We start from the raw sequence: 21,592 nt of genomic DNA on the forward strand, positions 1-21,592 counted from the left end.
GAGTCTGTAATACCTACATTTTTCAAGCAGACGACTATAGTCCTTGTGCCCAAGAAAGTGAAGGTAACCTGCCTGAATGATGACTACCTTCCTGTAGCCCTCATGTCGGTAGCCATTTTTTTATTTTTTTTTTTTTATTCAACCTTTATTTAACCAGGTAGGCTAGTTGAGAACAAGTTCTCATTTACAACTGCGATCTGGCCAAGATTAAGTGTAGCAATTTGACACATACAACAACACAGAGTTACACATGGAATAAACAAAACATAAGGTCAATAATATAGTAGAACAAAAGAAAACAAAAAGTCTATATAGAGTGAGTGCAAATGAGGTAAGTTAAGGAAATAAATAGGCCATGGTGGCAAAGTAATTACAATATTGCAATTAAACACTGGAATGGTAGATTGGCAGAAGATGAATGTGCAGGTAGAGATACTGGGGTGCAAAGGAGCAAAATAAATGAATAAATAAATACCAGTATGGGGATGAGGTAGGTAGATAGATGGGCTGTTTACAGATGGGCTATGCACAGGTGCAGTGATCTGTAAGCTGCTCTGACAGCTGGTGCTTAAAGCTAGTGAGGGAGATGATAGTCTCCAGCTTCAGAGATTTTTTGCAATTCGTTCCAGTCATGGGCAGCAGAGAACTGAAAGGAAAGATGACCAAAGGAGGAATTGGCTTTGGGGGTGACCAGTGAGATATATCTGCTGGAGCGCGTGCTACGAGTGGGTGACCAGTGCTATGGTGACCAGTGAGCTGCTATGGTGACCAGTGAGCTGAGATAAGGCGGGGCTTTACCTAGCAGAGACTTGTAGATAACCTGTAGCCAGTGGGTTTGGCGACGAGTATGAAGCGAGGGCCAACCAACGAGAGCGTACAGGTCGCAATGGTGGGTAGTGTATGGGGCTTTGGTGACAAAACAGATGGCACTGTGATAGACTGCATCCAGTTTGTCGAGTAGAGTGTTGGAGGCTATTTTATAGATGACATCCCCGAAGTCGAGGATAGGTAGGATTGTCAGTTTTACGAGGGTATGTTTGGCAGCATGAGTGAAGGATGCTTTGATGCGATATAGGAAGCCAATTCTAGATTTAATTTTGGATTGGAGATGCTTAATGTGAGTCTGGAAGAAGAGTTTACAGTCTAACCAGACACCTAGGTATTTGTAGTTGTCCACGTATTCTAAGTTAGAGCTGCCCAGAGTAGTGATGCTGGACGGGCGGGCAGGTGCGGGCAGTGATCGATTGAATAGCATGCATTTAGTTTTATTTGCGTTTAAGAGCAGTTGGAGGCCATGGAAGGAGAGTTGTATGGCATTGAAGCTCGTCTGGAGGTTAGTTAACACAGTGTCCAAGGAGGGGCCAGAAGTATACAGAATGGTGTCGTCTGCGTAGAGGTGGATCAGAGAATCACCAGCAAGAGCAACATCATTGATGTATCCAGAAAAGAGAGTCGGCCCGAAAATTGAATTGAACCCTGTGGCACACCCATAGAGACTGTCAGAGGACCGGACAACAGTCCCGTTTGGTTACAGACCCATTACGGATGCAGCTAATGAGGCAGTGATCGCTGAGATCTTGATTGAAAACAGCAGAGGTGTATTTGGAGGGCGAGTTAGTTAGGATGACATCTATGAGGGTGCCTGTGTTTACTGATTTGGAGTTGAACCTGGTAGGTTCATTGATAATTTGTGTGAGATTGAGGGCATCAAGCTTAGTTTGTAGGATGGCGTAGGGGTGTTAAGCATGTCCCAGTTTAGGTCACCTAGTAGCACGAGCTCAGAAGATAGATGGGGGCCAATCAATTCACATATGGTATTGAGGGCACAGCTGGGGGCAGAGGGAGGTCTATAGCAAGCGGCAACAGTGAGAGACTTGTTTCTGGAAAGGTGAATTTTTAGAAGTAGAATCTCAAATTGTTTTGGTACAGACTTGGATAGTAATACAGAACTCTGCAGGCTATCTATGCAGTAGATTGCAACACCGCCCCCTTTTGCAGTTCTATCTTGGCGGAAAACGTTATAGTTAGGAATGGAAATTTCAGAGTTTTTGATGGTTTTCCTAAGCCAGGATTCAGACACGGCTAAAGCAGTGAGTAAAACAAACTTAGGGAGTAGGCTTCTAATGTTAACATGCATGAAACCAAGGCTTTTACGTTTACAGAAGTCAACAAATGAGAGTACCTGTGAGGTGGGAGTGGAGCTATGCACTGCAGTACGTGGATTAACCTCCACATCACCAGAGGAACAGAAGAGAAGTAGGATAAGGGTACGGCTAAAGACTATACGAACTGGCCGTCTAGCACGTTCAGAACAGAGAGTAAAAGGAGCAGGTTTCTGGGCACGATAGCATAGATTCAAGGCATAGTGTACAGACAAAGGTAAGGTAGGATGTGAGTACATTGGAGGTAAACCTATGCATTGAGTAATGAAGAGAGAGATATAGTCTCTAGAGATGTTTAAACCCGGTGATGTCATCGCATATGTAGGAGGTGGAACAACATGGTTGGTTAAGGCATATTGAGCAGGGCTAGAGGCTCTACAGTGAAATAAGACAGTAATCACTTACCAGGACAGTAATGGACAAGGCATATTGATATTAGAGAGAGGCATGCGTAGCCAAGTGAACATATGTGTCCAATGAGTGGTTGGGCTGGCTGGGGACTCAGCGATTCAGACAGTTAACAGGCCGATGCTAACAAGCTAACAGTTAGTAGGCCAGGGCTAAACAAGCTAGCAGCTAGTAGACCGGGGCAAGCTAGCAGTTAGCAGGCCGGGTTAGCAAGCAAGCAGTCCTCGGATGGGGCCACAGTGTCTCCTGACCCCTCCTGTCTCAGCCTCCAGTATTTATGCTGCAGTAGTTTATGTGTCGGGGGGCTAGGGTCAGTTTGTTATATCTGGAGTACTTCTCCTGTCCTATTCGGTGTCCTGTGTGAATTTAAGTGTGCTCTCTCTTATTCTCTCTTTCTCTCTTTCTCTCTTTCTTTCTCTCTCTCGGAGGACCTGAGCCCTAGGACCATGCCTCAGGACTACCTGACATGATGACTCCTTGCTGTCCCCAGTCCACCTAGCAGTTACAGACCGGGCCATGAAGTTCTTTGAAAGGCTGGTCATAGCTCACATCAACACCATCATTCAGGAAACCCTAAACCCACTCCAATTCGCATAACACCCCAACAGATCCACAGATGATGCCATCTCAATTGCACTCCACACTGCTCTTTCCCACCTGGACAAAAGGAACACGAATGTGAGAATGCTGTTCATTGACTACAGCTCAGCGTTTAACACAATAGTGCCCACAAAGCCCATCACTAAGCTAAGGACCCTGGGACTAAACACCTCCCTCTGCAACTGGATCCTTGACTTCCTGACGTGCCGCCCCCAGCTGGTAAGGATATGCAACAAGAAATCTGCCATGCTGATCTTCAACACTGGGAACCCTCAGGGGTGCGTGCTTAGTCCTCTACTGTACTCCCTGTTCACCCATGACTACGTGGCCCAGCACGACTCTAACACCATCATTAAGTTTGCTGACGACACAACAGTGGTAGGCCTGATCATAGACAACGATGAGACAGCCTATAGGGAGGAGGTCAAAGACCTGGCAGCATGGTGTCAGGACAACAACCTCTCCCTCAACGTGAGCCAGACAAAGAAGCTGATCATGGATTACAGGAAAAGGAGGGCCGAACACGCCACCATTCACATCGAAGGGGCTGTAGTGGAGCAGGTCAAGAGTTTCAAGTTCCTTGGTGTTCACATCAACAACACACTATCATGGTCCAAACACACCAAGACAGTCGTGAAGAGGGCACCCCAGATCTTCAAAAGGTTCTACAGCTGCACCATCGACAGCATCCTGACCGGTTGCTTCACCACTTGGTCTGGCACCTGCTCGGCATCTTACCATAAGGCGCTACAGAGGGTAATGCGTATGGTCCAGTACATCTCTGGGGCAAAGCTTACTGCCATACAGGACCTATATACTAGGCTGTGTCAGAAGAAGGCCAAAGACTCCAGAAATGTGTCAAAGACTCCAGTCACCCAAGTCATAAACTGTTCTTTCTGCTATCGCACGGCAAGCGGTCCCCGAGCGCTAAGTCTATCTCCAAAAGGCTTCTTAACAACTTCCCCCCATGCCATAAGACTGCTGAACAATTAATAAAATAGCCACCCGGACTATTTACATTGACCCCCATCCCCTTGTTTTTACACTGCTGCTACTCACTGTTGATTATCTATGCAGTCACTACAAATTACCTCAACTAACCTGTACCCCCGCACATTAACTCTGTACCGGTACCCCCTCTTTATACCCTCATTATTGTTATTTGAATGTTTTACATTTTATTTTATTTTTTACTTTATTTTTTATCTTTATTTCTTGAACTGCATTGTTAGTTAAGGGCTTGTAAGTAAGCATTTCACGGTAAGGTCTACACTTGTTGTATTCGACATGTGACAAATAAAATTTTATTTGAATCTGTCAAGGCTCACATAGAATTATGAGATTATGAGCATCAGTAGTTCCTGGTTTTGGACTTTCTTCATTTATTATTTGGACAAATCAGGATAAGGTGAAGGCGATGCTTAACCTTTCCATGTGTGGAAATCCAAATATCTTCAACAGTTGCTCCAGCATAAGTTTTTTTTATGCGCGTGATGTCAGAATGCACTCACTGTTTCAAAATGCGATTGCTAAGCAACAGGACAGTTAACCCACACTGCCCTCAAACCAAGGCACGCTGCCTGCTAATTATCTGTAGGCTATTTTTCACTGTGTGAATTTCTTATCATTTTCTAAAAAGTGTTATTTTCTAAAAAAAATGTAATTGTGATGTGTTCTGCTTCCTCATTAATTCACATCGAAGTAACCATTTCACTGTTTACGACAATTTGCGTTTGAAGCATTACTGAGCAGGACAAACTTCTGTCTTCGACAAGAGCTGAAGCACTTTCCCAGTGTTTCCCCGGATCAAGTATGCAGACATTTGCACATCTCCAGTCGGAACAGAACTTCAGAATTTGCACAAACATTTCCCTCATGCACATTTTCTGGCTGGTGCCCGCATTGCCTTCTTTGTTGTTTTCCTTAATAATAATAACTTTGGACATGTGTGTGTTACTATCAAAGTAAGTGCCTTACTATGTTATAATTTTAGTTTCTGTATATCGTGTTGTCATTTCTACTGTAGCACACGGTATGTATGTATGTATCTGGAGTATTTACTGTTTTATTCACATTTTCAAGTACAGGTGACAAATCGTGCATTCCGATTCGTGCATAGATTGTAATGGACACATATGATGTGTGTCAACTACTTTTTTGAGGTTTGTACTGATTATGATGAGCTAATGCTAAGCTAATTGTCAGCTATGTGTGGCTCCATGTTTGTTGACATACAATGCATTCTGGTTATCACATAAATGTCTGTCAGACTAAAGATGTTATAACAAAAACAAAGTGAAGGGATGGTTCTCTCGTCTTTCGAGTAAACTTTCGAAAGTGAATGGTGGTAGACAATACACCCCCTTCAACACGCATCCTGCAAACAGACCCAACTCATCTTGTAAACTCTTTACTTTGGTTGACGAGAAAAAACAAACATGGCGCGCACACAAACTACCCATCATCGGATTACTTTTAGATTTTTTGTGTTTCAGTCAATTACTTTGATCACTGGTGAGCTCACCCGTGATCAATGATCCCTCTAAGCTGCTTGCATGTGCACAGAACAATTATAAACCCGCACAGAGAAGCACGAGATTGAACTAAACTCAACTTTCTAGAGTTTTCCCGCTTTGTTAACACTATCAACGTTTCCCTTTATTGTGGGAATTGTGATCGAATCAACTCAATATTAGCCACTTTCAATGCAACATACCTAAGCAAAACAAACTATGCAACATATTTTGTTGTAGGCAGAACACATTGGAGTAGGATTTTATAGCATTGAAATGCACAACTCAGCACGTACTCTACACAGACCAGTGCTGCATAACCAATCAGAGCTGCAGTAGGCCAATATGCAATAGACCATTTCCATATAGGGATCTGTGCCATTCACCTTGAACTGGACTGTGTTTACAGCATGAGTGGTCATGAGTAGATGCATTTGTTTGGAGATCAAAGTGAGTGCTGTATTTAGCCATGTGTTCATATCCTTTGCTAGTTAGTGAGTTATAGATCATGTGTAGTCAGCCATTGGGGATTGATTGCTTCCTACAAGAACACAAAATGAGCACATCTTTGAAAGTGAATTGGGGAAAGAGCTTTTTGGATCTTAAAGGGACAGTGTTGCATTTTGAGACATGCTTGAGTAAGCTAAGTTGCCAATAGGCAGAGGATAGCATACTCTGTCTGATTCTCTGTAATAATGGTATTGGGAAGAACAATGCATTTTATTTTGTGGAGTGATTTCTTGCATCAAAAATGCAACATTTTCAGTCACCTCACTGTAATAGCTACTGTAAATTGGACAGTTGAGATAGATGAACAAGATTTCAAGTTTTATGCCCATATCAGATATGTCTATGCCCTGGGAAATGTTCTTGTTACTTTCAACCTCATGCTAATTACATTAGCCTAAGTTAGCTCAACCCTCCTGTGGTGGGGACACCGGTCTTGTAGAGGTTAATGTCAAGTCCTGCATGTTGTTTTCAAAAGTCTCATGGACTACATTGAACACCAGACATTGGCTGCTACTGAATGCTAAATGATAGAGCAGCTATGTCCATGTTTTTGATAGTAGGCCAACTTTATGATCAAATAGTCAAAGGAGCCTACTTAACCACAGTCTGAAACTATAACTTAAAGTTGGTATAGTCTCAGTGTTCACAGTAAACACGTGCTGGAAGTTGCACAGAATTTGTGCTCAGCAGACAAAAAAATTTGAGGGAACATTGCCTGTGATGTGTTGAATATAAATAGTAATTGCTATTAGCTAATTCATATTATGGGAAAATAACATTATAAAGACTGTGTTTGTGCAAAGTATTTATTTTAAAAACAGTGTGGCCAGCTCAAAAGCTGACTGTTGCGTCGATCGTATCTGGACATTCTAAATAAGTGTTCTAATCATACCGGTTTGAGTGTATGCTGCAGGGACCACTGTATAATGATCACACTGTGTGTTCGTATGTGTCAAAGAGTTAAACTGGGGAAGGGATTTCAAGCCCTGTGAGCAATAGTTATTGTACCCCTGGAGAAAAGCTAAAGACGGACTGTTCGTTCTACATGTATATTTTCATGAAATGCCATGTTTCACATTAGCCCATAAAAGTCTAACACTGTCTAAGCCAGGAGAGGAGGGTGGGGGGTACTACTGAGCTATATGGAATTGTTTTAAGAAGGATACTCTATGTTCCTGCTTGTAGCAAGCCTGATCTTGGATGCAGATAAATGTCCTGCCTTGTAGAAAGGTAGCATTTATCTCCAACAAGCTTCAAGAAATCAGATAACAGCGATTAAGAAAAGAAAATGGTACCTGCATTTAGGATTCATGTATCAGTTTGCCTATTTCATGTCTGTAAATGACAACAATAGAGCTGATTAAAAATATGACATGCCATTCAAGTGAATTACATTAACACCCCAGCCATCCTACAATCTAAACTTGATGCCCTCAATCTCACACAAATTATCAATGAACCTACCAGGTACCTCCCCAAAGCCTTAAACACGGGCACCCTCATAGATATCATCCTAACCAACTTGCCCTCTAAATACACCTCTGCTGTCTTCAACCAAGATCTCAGCGATCACTGCCTCATTGCCTGCATCCGTAATGGGTCAGCGGTCAAGCGACCCCCACTCATCACTGTAAAACGCTCCCTGAAACACTTCAGCGAGCAGGCCTTTCTAATCGACCTGGCCGGGGTATCCTGGAAGGATATTGATCTCATCCCGTCAGTAGAGGATGCCTGGATATTTTTTTAAAATGCCTTCCTAACCAGCTTAAATAAACATGCCCCATTCAAGAAATTTAGAACCAGGAACAGATATAGCCCTTGGTTCTCCCCAGACCTGACTGCCCTTAACCAACACAAAAACATCCTATGGCGTTCTGCATTAGCATCGAACAGCCCCCGTGATATGCAGCGGTTCAGGGAAGCTAGAACCATTATACACAGGCAGTTAGAAAAGCCAAGGCTAGCTTTTTCAAGCAGAAATTTGCTTACTGCAACACTAACTCAAAAATGTTCTGGGACACTGTAAAGTCCATGGAGAATAAGAACACCTCCTCCCAGCTGCCCACTGCACTGAAAATAGGAAACATTGTCACCACTGATAAATCCACCATAATTGAGAATTTCAATAAGCATTTTTCTACGGATGGCCATGCTTTCCACCTGGCTACTCCTACCCCGGTCAACAGCACTGTACCCCCCACAGCAACTCGCCCAAGCCTTCCCCATTTCTCCTTCTCCCAAATCCGTTCAGCTGATGTTCTGAAAGAGCTGCAAAATCTGGACCCCTACAAATCAGCCGGGCTAGACAATCTGGACCCTTTCTTTCTAAAATTATCTGCCGAAATTGTTGCCACCCCTATTACTAGCCTGTTCAACCTCTCTTTCGTGTCGTCTGAGATCCCCAAAGATTGGAAAGCAGCTGCGGTCATCCCCCTCTTCAAAGGGGGACACACTCTTGACCCAAACTGCTACAGACCTATATCTATCCTACCATGCCTTTCTAAGGTCTTCGAAAGCCAAGTCGAATCTCACCATACCTTCTCTGCTATGCAATCTGGTTTCAGAGCTGGTCATGGGTGCACCTCAGCCACACTCAAGGTCCTAAACGATATCTTAACCGCCATCGATAAGAAACATTACTGTGCAGTCGTGTTCATTGATCTGGCCAAGGCTTTCGACTCTGTCAATCACCACATCCTCATCGGCAGACTCGACAGCCTTGGTTTCTCAAATGATTGCCTCGCCTGGTTCACCAACTACTTCTCTGATAGAGTTCAGTGTCTCAAATTGGAGGGTCTGCTGTCCGGACCTCTGGCAGTCTCTATGGGGGTGCCACAGGGTTCAATTCTTGGACAGACTCTCTTCTCTGTATACATCAATGAGTTCGCTCTTGCTGCTGGTGAGTCTCTGATCTACCTCTACGCAGACGACACCATTCTGTATACTTCTGGCCCTTCTTTGGACACTGTGTTAACAACCCTCCAGGCAAGCTTCAATGCCATACAACTCTCCTTCCGTGGCCTCCAATTGCTCTTAAATACAAGTAAAACTAAATGCATGCTCTTCAACCGATCGCTACACGCTCCTACCCGCCTGTCCAACATCACTACTCTGGACGGCTCTGATTTAGAATACGTGGACAACTACAAATACTTAGGTGTCTGGTTAGACTGTAAACTCTCCTTCCAGACCCATATCAAATATCTCCAATCCAAAGTTAAATCTAGAATTGTCTTCCTATTTCGCAACAAAGCATCCTTCACTCATGCTGCCAAACATACTCTTGTAAAACTGACCATCCTACCAATCCTCGACTTTGGCGATGTCATTTACAAAATAGCCTCCAATACCCTACTCAACAAATTGGATGCAGTCTATCACAGTGCAATCCGTTTTGTCACCAAAGCCCCATACACTACCCACCATTGCGACCTGTACGCTCTCGTTGGCTGGCCCTCGCTTCATACTCGTCGCCAAACCCACTGGATCCATGTCATCTACAAGACCCTGCTAGGTAAAGTCCCCCCTTATCTCAGCTCGATGGTCACCATAGCATCTCCCACCTGTAGCACACGCTCCAGCAGGTATATCTCTCTAGTCACCCCCAAAACCAATTCTTTCTTTGGCCGCCTCTCCTTCCAGTTCTCTGCTGCCAATGACTGGAACGAACTACAAAAAGCACTGAAACTGGAAACACTTATCTCCCTCACTAGCTTTAAGCACCAACTGTCAGAGCAGCTCACAGATTACTGCACCTGTACATAGCCCACCTATATTTTAGCCCAAACAACTACCTCTATCCCTACTGTATTTCATTTATTTATTTTGCTCCTTTGCACCCCATTATTTTTATTTCTACTTTGCACATTCTTCCATTGCAAATCTACCATTCCAGTGTTTTACTTGCTATATTGTATTTACTTTGCCACCATGGCCTTTTTTGCCTTTACCTCCCTTATCTCACCTCATTTGCTCACATCGTATATAGACTTGTTTATACTGTATTATTGACTGTATGTTTGTTTTGCTCCATGTGTGACTCTGTGTCGTTGTATGTGTCGAACTGCTTTGCTTTATCTTGGCCAGGTCGCAATTGTAAATGAGAACTTGTTTTCAACTTGCCTACCTGGTTAACATAAAGGTGAAATAAATAAATAAAATAAAAAAGTATGGCACCACGTCTCATCTCACAAACAATTGCTACCTCGACTTATTCCAGGTTTGTCATCTGATTTATTGAAGCCTGGTTGAGATAGATCCCACCATCCTTTGCATGATACTATCAAGAGTACTAATACTCCATTCATTTAAGGAGTGGAGAAGCCCGGGTGTTACTCCATTTCTGGAGTAACACCCGGGATGAGGGCTCTATTTCAAGCACACTCACTACCTCTATCCAGCTCTCTTTTTTAAAATCCCAGCCCCCTTCCCCGCTGGATGCCTTTTGCCTTTTGGTAGGCCATCATTGTAAATGAGAATTTGTTCTTAACTGACTTGCCTAGTTAAATAAAGGTTAAATTAAAATAAATAAAATGAAGGTGGTACAGAGACAGAATGGTCCATGGACCTCCAGAGCCAACTACAGTACCTGCAAGTAATCTCCACTCATAATAGTATACTTGATGCACTCTGTAAATCTCCTTCACTATGGCGGTCTGCCTGTGTGATCGCATAGAATATTATCCAGGGCCACTGGTTGGATTGGATTGCATGTACTCACTCAAATTCATGCTCTCTCCTCCCTATAAAAGTCTTCCAGACTTTTATTAAAATGAACATGTGTCCATCCCCCTATCCCCAGTTGAGTCTTCTGGGTTATGGAACTCTAGAGCAGCACATCAAAAAACCTGCCACCCTGTTTTCAGCTATCTGCAGACAGTTCCCCAAGGAAGTATGTAACCATCTAACTAACCCTTTCAATGGCCACATTTTGGGGATGGCCAAATGCAAGAAGGTTTTGTATAAACATGTCATGTGACTTTTTCAGTTTGTTGATTACAAGACAATAACTTTTTCATAGCATGCTTGGCACGTTGGTCTTCACTTTTTATTACATTTTTTGTATTCTGTGGTCATTTCAACATCAAGACAGCACTTACAGCTTATGATTCCAAAGGTCTAAAATCAGTGCAAGGGTGAATACATTTTTATTCATGTTTATCAGACACATCACAAAGGCGTGAGAACTAAAATATGTATCCCAGTCAATATTGAAGAATGGTTAAAATAGACTAAGTAAATATATGTCAGTGCTTTTGCCAGTAGTCGTTCATATAAATTTGAGTGGTTACATTCAATACATGTTGACAGAATGGCTGTGAGAGAAACTGTTGCTGTGCTCCCTGGTAAGGCACTTGCTTCCAGTAGCACTGAAGGCCCCAGTATTCAATCAGGCAGCTTGAAGAACATTTGTCATCATCCAGGCCCATGTCACAGCATGCATCGGCCTGATAGGGAGATGACAATAAATGCATTATGTACCTTTCATCACCAAAGCCATGTTAGCATTTACTGCACATGTTGCTGAACAATTCAACCTATTTGTAAGTGTCATTGATATATGGAAATTCACTTATACTCAGTTCATAAGCATTGACTGTAATACCTCTAGGGTCCTGTGGTGAAACGACCTCTGTGCAAGGAATTGGGCAACAGCTTTCATCCAGGGCCCGTATTCACAAAGCGGCTTCAGAGTAGGAATAGCGATCTAGGACCAGCTCCCCCTTGTCATTGTAATCATATTCATTGTGATCTATAAGGCTAAACTGATCCTAAATCAGTACTGATACTCTGAGATCAGCACTGCTATGGGCCCTGGTCTGTCAGCTGCTTTCTGTGATCCAACTCCCTTTCCCCCTGAAATGCAACAACAACATGAATAAGAATAAGCTTAGTCAGTCAGTAATTTAGCTAACTAATGAAACTAACTAATGTGCACAAATTATATCAAAACAACACAGCCTATTTTCAGTAAAATCAGGCATTTAGCGATATTGAACTTTTTCAGTCTCCAATGCATCAATAAACAGGAAGGGAAACAAAGTAGTTTGACAAAAAAGTGTTCAGTAGACAGTTACCAGTCTTTAAAATATTGCTAGCAATTATATAGCTAGTTGTTATTTTCTAGAAACCTAGCTACAGTCCACTTAGCTAGCTAGCTATGTTGAACTCAACTCAGCTAGTTAGTAGGCTGCAATAGCAATGGCTAGATAGGAGTTCATCTGAAATGTGGACAACAGTGTGCACTTAGTCCCCTGCCAGTCCTATCAACCGATGAACACGGTTGTTTGAATAACTTTGCTCCAAACATTGCTTGATATGTCAAACTTTTGCCACAGCCAGTTGGCAAGCATTCAAAAAGTCCCCTTTGTCAGTCAACATTTTTGAAGCACAACTGTTGCAGTGGATTAAACAATAAAATGGAATGGACACCGCTATGTTTCGAAATAACTGTGTTTAAAACATCCTCAGTCACTTCTTCCATGTTTACTGCTTTGTGCGTTTGTCCACACGGATCATGAACACAGGTGAAATTAGCGGAATGGAGGGATTTGGCTGAGAGTTTCCTTTTGAGACTTTGATTCCTTCCTTCTCACAACGAAAATCATAATTGTTAATATCATTCCCTCCAGAGGTTAAACCTTGAAGTGACAACTTTCACAAAAATGTTACTTCTGGGTAACCGACTGTAGGTTTCAATAACCTAAACATGTGTTTTACGGTTGGGATGGACTGCACAGCCAAAAGTGAGTGATCAAGCTGCTAAGTTGTTGATCATTTTGAACGTGACAACTTTCAAGCAACCTAAAGACCGAAAGCTAGTGTAACTGTATAACTTTAGACCGTCCCCTCGCGCGAACCAGGGACCCTCTGCACACATCAACAACAGTCACCCTCGAAGCATCATTACCCATTCTCCACAAAAGCAGCGGCCCTTGCAGAGCAAGGGGAACTACTACTTCAAGGTCTCAGAGCAAGTGACGTCACCGATTGAAACGCTATTTAGTGCGCACCGCTAACTAAGCTAGCCATTTCACATCCGTTACACTCAACCCCCTTTTGACCTTCCTCCTTTTCCGCAGCAACCAGTGATCCGGGTCAACAGCATCAATGTAACAGTATAACTTTAGACCGTCCCCTCGCCCATACCCGGGCACGAACCAGGGACCCTCTGCACACATCAACAACAGTCACCCACAAAGCATCGTTACCCATCGCTCCGCAAATATTCAAATGTATGAAAAATCAGCAAAACATTGTCTTGACAGTATTGTGGGTATTTTGAAATACCCGGTATGGATGGTACATTGCCCAAGCCTATATTTTACCACTCAAAACCTTAAAAGATACTGTAGGCATGTTCAGAAGGTAATTATGTTTTTGTTTCCACATTCCCTAACCATAACCCACATTACACATTACATTTGCCAGGATAATGTATAGAGATTCACAACTATAAGACCACAAACACACTAACTGAGGTCAAATGAGTGGGTTTAAGACAGGGGGTAAATGGTAAATCCAAAAGGGAATATTAAAGCCTATTAAGAGAGTGAAACATTTGGATCTATCATATTGCAAATAGAGAAAACAATAGTAAACACCCGGCACATCTGTTACAAGCTTATCTGAGGGTTCAGTAGAGAGAGAGGCAGGCGTATTACAGAGCACTTAACCTGCGCTCACTGTTTTTAATGCATCACCGTTGCCTAACGTAGTAAAGCCTAATGTCGGTGGGCTTAGTAACCAAGGTCCTTAATTTATTGGTCTCTTAACACATCATCTATCTATTGTCATGTTTTTCAACACAAGCCCTGCTTAGAGTAATGTTTGTGAAGGGTTGGTTGAGCTATTGTGAAGTGTGCAGAGAGTTACTGTATGTATGTGAGCTCACCTCATTAAGGTTGGTTGTTTGGCATAGCCATAGACATGGGAGACATACGAGAACAGCACAGTACCAGGAGGATAAAAAGAGCTCCGATGAGCTGAGGGGAATTAGGCTTTATCCCTATCCTCACTTCTACATTACATTTATAAACCCCCGGAATGATCCATTTCTGCCCAAAGCTCCCCATTCGCAGAGCCCGTATCAACGCTCCCTGTCGGCATTAAAAACGGCCTGCTCTAATTCATCTCTTTAATTAATTACCACGCATGCCAGGGAGTGTTTGTCCAAACCAGGAGCGCCGATAGAGTTACTAGAGGGAGGAAGAGAGAGCGAGATATGAGAGGTGGCGATGATGTTTCATCATCGCCTGCAGGGGTTATTGAGCCAACGCTCTGATACCTGAGTATATTTGGCCGGCTTCCTAAGCACTCAAACAGACAGAGGATTTTCAATTTGGTGTGTAAGAGGCTTTTTTTTCTCGCCACCATCTAATGCAGGACTTAAAAGGTAAGCACAATCTGCCAGCGTTCACCTATGTGGCGTGATGCTGCGTGCCCACAATGAAAACAAGTGCCCTGGGTCAACAAAGAGGAGGATCATGGGAAGGCTGAGAGGCATGCAGCAAGTTGTACAGGAAATGGAAAACTTATGCAAGAGTGCAGTTTTTTGTCTTTTTAATTCATTCTTCATTTGAATAGTACAGTATGAGTGTCTATCAATCTGCTGAAAATTTAATGATACAATATTATGCAATAGTACAATATGCTTCATTTTTTACATTTATTTTATTTAACAGCAGATTGTACAGTAGGCTGGCCTTCAATATCACAAATAGTTCTCAGGCGTACTCACCCACGGTAACTTGGCTTGTAGAAGCACTTAGAGTTGCGAGCCAGAGCTGAGTCACAGTGAGTATGTTGCTGAGTGATATTTGAATAAATATTTAATAGAAGAGACAAGATGATACACAAGGAGGTCAAAGAGCAGATCTTAGAGGAGGAGAAAGCGTAGAATACTTTTATTTTGAACAAGACGACAGAAATAGTGTCCCACGCTTTTGTTCTAGTTCACATGGAATGACCAGACATTTTTCTTTAATGATACTGCATCAGATAAAGTTAAGTAGCTGTTTGAGGTGATTTAAACAAATGGTAAAATTAAAGAGATCTGGAAAAGAATCAGACAGACAAGCTGCATCAAATACAGATTAGGAAATTGGGGCACAATTTCCCTTGAGAGGATACTATTGAGCTGTAGCTTAAAAACTATTATACACTGAGGCCTGCTGTCCAAGACCATTCCAGCTCAGTACTGTTGCCCTAAACCCAGAACACAAAGAAAATACACATTAGCACAGGGTTAGTACTACACATTACTAGTCATGCACACAGGGTTTGGGCTAGAGTAATGTTAAGGGGTTAGTGTTAAAGTTTGGGTGTCACAGGTATGACACAGCACACTGCTTACTAGAGTTAATACATCTTTGAATAATTCAACTTGGGGGAAGGATGTTTGTTACAGTGTAATGTGAATATTCTTAGTGCTTTTATGTATGAATATGTAATAGGCCCCCTGTTGTATTTTTGAGACACTGGGACAACCTCTCTCAGATCTGTCTTTTCCCTCTGGACTGCTCTGGTCTCTCATGTTTGGGGTAAATAGGAAACACACATCTTGGCTGCATGGGGGGAGTTTTTTGGTGTGATACTCACAAAGGTTTAACATGGCAAATTTAAACAGATTACAATAAAGAAAAGATCTTACCCCTCTGCTCTCACAGTGCACGTTGAGGCTAAGGATCTGCTGCACTTTCATCTTCTACTCATCTGAGTGTACTTTTTGCCTTTTTAATTTCTGCTCTTAGTTTTTCCTGACTACTAGACTTTGAAACGAAAACGAATACAGCCAGTTGGACTAACATTTCCCCGTACCGTTAAACATACCGAGACACATAAAATTTTAATTACCTAGCTCCCATCTAATTTGCATATCATTCAGAATGAAAGAGGGGAAAAAACATAGGATTTATTCCCGGCAAGTGGCGACTAAGTCTTTGATGATCGTGACAATTAGACTGGATCAAAGTGGACGTTCGACAAGGACCCAGATCCTTATTAGCATAATGAAATGAACTCTTAGAGAAGAAGAATCGCTTATAGGAACAACTGATTGTACATTATTCATATTGGGGGTGAAATTATGTTTATGCTGGTACTTTAATAATTAGAAACCTTGTTTTCAATTAACAGTTTGTTAATTAACTTCTAGTTCACACATAATCAGGGCAGGATTCATTTGTTGGGGTATCCCCCTTCGTTACTGAAAGCTCTATTTCTCCCTTGGCATATCACCCTGTTGAACTAAGATGTTGCTTTATTGTTTATTTATTTCGATTACATCACATCAAATCCTAAATAAAATTTTCATTTTCATAATCAAATAATTAAAAGAAAATGCTGTCTTTCAAGAAAGATTTCTTCAGTGTTACAGTGGGAAGATATTTTGGCCTTGGTTCAATCAGTCAATTAGAGGGCTTTGGGACCTTTGTGTTCAAACACTCTTTTCTACCTCTTTTTTTAAACATCTCTGTCTTCAACATTGCTACAGTTATGATAACGTTTTGTGCCTGAATGAAAGTCCAGAATCTTTCTTAGGATGCTCAAGGTCAGTCAGTAACATGACATGAATGTAGTTAAGGGGCTGTTCAGCTTGTCATCATAGTGTTGTCTTCTCCCATTGACCAAACACTGTTTATGGTAGTCCATCCATCCTAACAGGGCCTGTCAAAACTAATGAGCGGCCACTGCTATCTCTGGGTCTGGGTCTCTTAGAGCACGACCCTGGCTCATCATTCTGGCCAGTGTCTGCCCAGTCTAGTCAGAGTGTCTAACCTCTGTAGACCTTCCCACCGTGGGAACCACGTGCTCTTCGAACACTGATGGACCAAATGCACCGTCATCCTCCGACTCCCAGACACCACCTACTCCTCTCCTCTTGTTCCCCTCCTCTCTCTGTCTGTAGCTCGCTCTCTCTCTATCTCTCTCTGGAATAAATTATCAGGAGTGCTGGGCAGCTGTCTGAGCCCTGTTTGTAGGCCTTCCTGCTCAGAGTACTTTAGACTGTCCCAGGGGACAGAGGAGGGCAGGGACATGGGGTGTGTGTTTCGCAGTGTGTGTACTGTATATGTGTGTTTATGAAGGGAGGGGGGGCTGTAGTCAAGTCAAGCAACCCTACATATAAGCGAGGTCTTCGCCCACGCACTTTTTCTCAAGCTCCTTGCGAGTGCCGCTGGGCAGGCTGATAGTGGCGGACGAGGATTTGTCTGTGTGGCGGGGGCAGGGGCAGGAGGGGGGTTTCTCCCGATGGTTAGCTGGCGTTTCAAGCCCGGCCAAAGTATCCTCTTGGGCGAGTGCAATTCCCATGCCCTGCCGCATTCCTGCTTCAGATCCCAGACGTGTTTTTGGGGTTGTATTTATTTTTCCTCCCCCTACGTGGAGTCCAGGATGTAGCCCCAATGTATTCCCACTGACCTACGTGGGAGGAGGAACTACAGAGCCCTCCTGTACACACACACACACCGCCATTAGGCTGACTCCCGTGGGGCTCTGCTCTCTGTTAAACACAGCAGTGACACTGAAAGCTCTGCTCTCTGAGTTATTTTACATTCATCTTCCTCTTCACTGGACAGGGTCACTTTGGAATGGAAAGTGACACAAATATGTTATATTACAGTGAATTACATCTCAATATCATAGGTTGCACCTCTGTCACTTGGTAGGCATCATGCCATTGTTATCAACGTTCACAAGCCACCCTCTGCCATAGTGGTGGCCAAAAGTTGTGATAAGACCACTCATCCTGAACAGGGGCTAATTAATGTTTAGTCTAAATTACACTATAGTGGCCTGTAAATATGATGACATTGCTAAAGTAGGAAAATATATCATGTCAATTTTACTTTAGACAGATAGCAATGTCGTCATTAGCTAGCAAAGTTCGTCAAAAATAGCTAGCAATACCAATCTTAGCTAGCTAGCTAATGTTACACTGCATCTAAAGTCAAAATTATGACAATTATCCTACTAATTATTTGCCTCCAGAAATCTCATTGTATTTCCAAGCCACAGTAGTGTACTTGTGACTAAATCTTTATCAGCGCCAATTGACAATGCATTGAGTAGAATGCTCAGTCGGGCATCAGTCCTAAAATGAATGTTCAAAACAATATTGTGACGAAACGTGCAAACCATAAATAAGAAAATCCATATCTCTAAATACAACACCTATACATCCAGCTATTCATTTGCAGGTTCACTTCAAAGCACTAGTTTCTGCAAACAATCAACTGAATCCTTATGACTTAATTAAAAGACAGGAGCTTTCATGTCAGCTCTCATATAGGCTATGTACTGTCTATGATTAGCAAAATGTAGGTGAGTTCCTTAATATGTTGATCTAAGAGATCATATTGAAACATGAAAATAAACACAGCAATTTCCTTAATTTGCATGTCTTGCACTGGACTTACATGAATTGTTCATCATTTAAACATGTGCATATGACTTAAAGAGCAAAGAATGTAGAATTAGTAGTCATGGTTTTGTATGGATGGAACATAAAGGGTGTATGAAAGGATCCCCACTGGCATTTGCTAACGCAGTGACAGACTCTATGGTACAGAGTAAGTGATAATCAAAGGAGAATGACATAAAATAACACAATTAAGTGACAAAACATTTTGGAGCCATAAGTGTTTTTCTATTTCAAGTAAACCATATTGTGGGAAAGAAAAACACAGTAATCAAAGGTATGTGATGTTCTCTTGACAAGAGACCTTGACCTTGAAATAGTGATACATTAATACCCGAGTGATGGAGTGGAGAGGAGGAATGACATCCCTTCTTCCTGGGAAAGAGAGAGTAAAGCCAAACACCCCTGTTTTCTCAGAGCCGTCACAATCTGGCGATCGGACAGGGCAGTTTCCTGTCTGGGACCTTCCCATCCCTCCCCGTGGAGGAACACAGGAAGTAACGACCCCCTAGGTGCTCTGAATGTCAGAATGTGGAGAGGACATTGCCCGGGGGCCTGATTCATGTTATCATAACACTCCTAAGCTTCACAAGTTCCCCTCGCTCGTCTCCCACGCTGGAGCTCTGAGCTCAAGGGGCCTGTGACATCACCGGGAACATGTACAACTCTTCCAGCTTTAGTGTGACTAGTAAGTGACAGCTAATGGCAAAGGAGAGAAAAAGAGGGTAGGGGTGTAGGTTCTGAATAAGTGGAAATCTTGGGGCTTAGAGTAACCAATCAACTCAATTTGATTGCTTGGAATCTTGCATGTTTGATGACCTCACATGCTTGATGATTATTATATTGTCACTTCTCAGTATGCAAGTAAAGCTTTATAGGCTGACTGGTTTGATTTACAGTATAAAGACAAATCAATACCGAGATCATTTGTTCAAAGAAAGGGTGTTTCTGCTTTCTTCTTGGACAAATTTCAGACGTACAAATGTTTGTTTTTTAAAATACGACATTAGCATATGTTTACAAAGGATGTGCAAACAAAGGGATTAAGTGACTCCGATAAATCAACTCGCTGTTGTATCTGCTGAGCCACAGGCCAGTAACCCGAAGTCATCTTTGGAGGGAACATATTACAAAAAAAATACAATGGGAGTAAAAATGTATTTTGTGCTTGAACACATCTGGGTTTGGTTACCCGCTCCAATGTAGGTATGAAAATCGGAAACACGCTGGATGTTCCATGAGCGTACGCCTTGGTGACTCCAAACAAGGCATAACATTTACGTTTCCCAGCTTTCCTGGGATGTTGAGCCGCATGCGTCCCCTCATAAGTCAGAGTACCTGATGGGATGTTACAGAGGCTGTGTGAGTGACGTGAAAACCAGCTGTTGCATTCACCACTCCCAGCTAGCGCAGAGCCATAGAGATCTATAATGTCATCCGGAACGCTCTCATTCTCACTGTGTAAGGCTAGGAGTTACACAAAGCATCTTTCACGCAATTTAGTTGCAGATTGCAAGTGACATCATCTCAAGCAACTATGCTGTTACATGAATCAACTCAAACACAATTAAAATTGCATGCAACAGCATATCAAATTGTAGCTACTTCTGTCATATTGTTTGAAAATCCTAAACTCATACCATGTCATCTGCTGCTTTACATTGTGATTTCACAAATAATTTGTTTATCCAAATTATTTCATTATTGAATAACGATTGATTTACAAAAAATACTGGCAGTACAATTTAGCTCGCTACACAAAATGAAATTGCCAGCACTGTTTGATTAAGCTAGCCAGATAGCTAGCAACGAGCTAACTAAGCTAGTGCAGCTCATGTTGAAGAATTTCAGTTGAAACTGGTCAGAGAGAGGTCTGGGTTCACTTACAAAATTATATTCATTGATTTCCAAACTATGTACAGTACATAAACCTATACTAGTCCTGATTCCAGTATTTATTTATACAGCTCCAGTTTAGGTAATGCCTTTTCTGTCCACCTTGATCAAGGTTTATGCAGCACCGACAGCTGGGTTGCAGCACCGACAGACCGGAGTTCCGAACCTTCGAATGGATCATGTGACAAAAGCATTCATTTTGATTGGCTGTTGCTTGCAACTAGTTGCACAAAAGTTAAAACATTTGAATTGGATGCAACCAAGTTGCAGATGAGTTGCTTATTATTTGCAGGGGTTGGGGGGGTTTATGGTGCAATCAAGAAGCAAATCAGTTGCAAGCAACTAAAACTGCAGCTTAAAAGAAAGAATTCTGGCATGGCCGAGGCTTCTTATGGAAACGTACAAAGTAATTTGTCACTTGTGTGACTTGGAATGTGCACATGCTCCAATTGGGCCCATTTTCTCTGCCCCACAAAAGACAATTGCCCTCAGCACTTGTCATGCTTGTTGGATGATTTTGAAGTCATCAGTTGACTGCACTTTCATAATCTCAAAATGAGGTACTCTTAAGGGCCTGGTACTTCATTAGAGGGAATGTTCTGTTGGGTGGGGGGGTGGTGTTGGAAGGAAAAAACAAACAATCCATGAACAAACACGCCAGTCGTGATACCTATGTCATCCTCAATCAAAGGCATGCTGATAAATTGAAGATAATTTGTCTGTGTATATAGCGACATGATCATTAGTAACGACAGCCTACGTAGTCATTCTAGCATAGGAATGAAAGGTCTCAGTATTTATTTGTGTCGAAATATTTATGATAATGTGTGCAATGGTAGATTTTCCTTTGTCTTTTTTTGAAATGTTAGTTGGGGGGGGGGGGTGACATCATTCTGGACAGTTTGCATGTCATCAGAAGCATCTTGGAGGAAATATATTAATCTCTGTGTAGGATAACCTTCTGTACCAATCTATATGGTGTATAGGGGGGAAAAACTAAAATAACAATAATACAAATAACGTACATCCAACAAATTAACTCTAGGACGTTGTATTCCAGCGTAACGAGACTGTAAGAAAAATGT

The 21,592-nt window shown here is 42.3% G+C and overlaps 1 long non-coding RNA gene across 1 annotated transcript in view; it reads right to left on the reverse strand.

Annotated features, from left to right (window-relative positions):
- Positions 1-11,222: 11,222 nt before the first annotated feature.
- Positions 11,223-21,592, reverse strand: part of LOC135519399 (uncharacterized) — a 64,907-nt gene continuing 54,537 nt past the window's right edge. Inside the window, exons 5-6 of the long non-coding RNA XR_010452290.1 lie at positions 11,799-12,049; positions 11,223-11,640 (exon numbers count right to left, since the gene is read on the reverse strand). This is a non-coding gene — a long non-coding RNA (uncharacterized LOC135519399). The remainder of the gene's footprint in view (positions 11,641-11,798; positions 12,050-21,592) is intronic.

Source organism: Oncorhynchus masou, chromosome 29, assembly GCF_036934945.1.
Source record: "Oncorhynchus masou masou isolate Uvic2021 chromosome 29, UVic_Omas_1.1, whole genome shotgun sequence".
NCBI classification, from domain to species: Eukaryota; Metazoa; Chordata; class Actinopteri; order Salmoniformes; family Salmonidae; genus Oncorhynchus; species Oncorhynchus masou.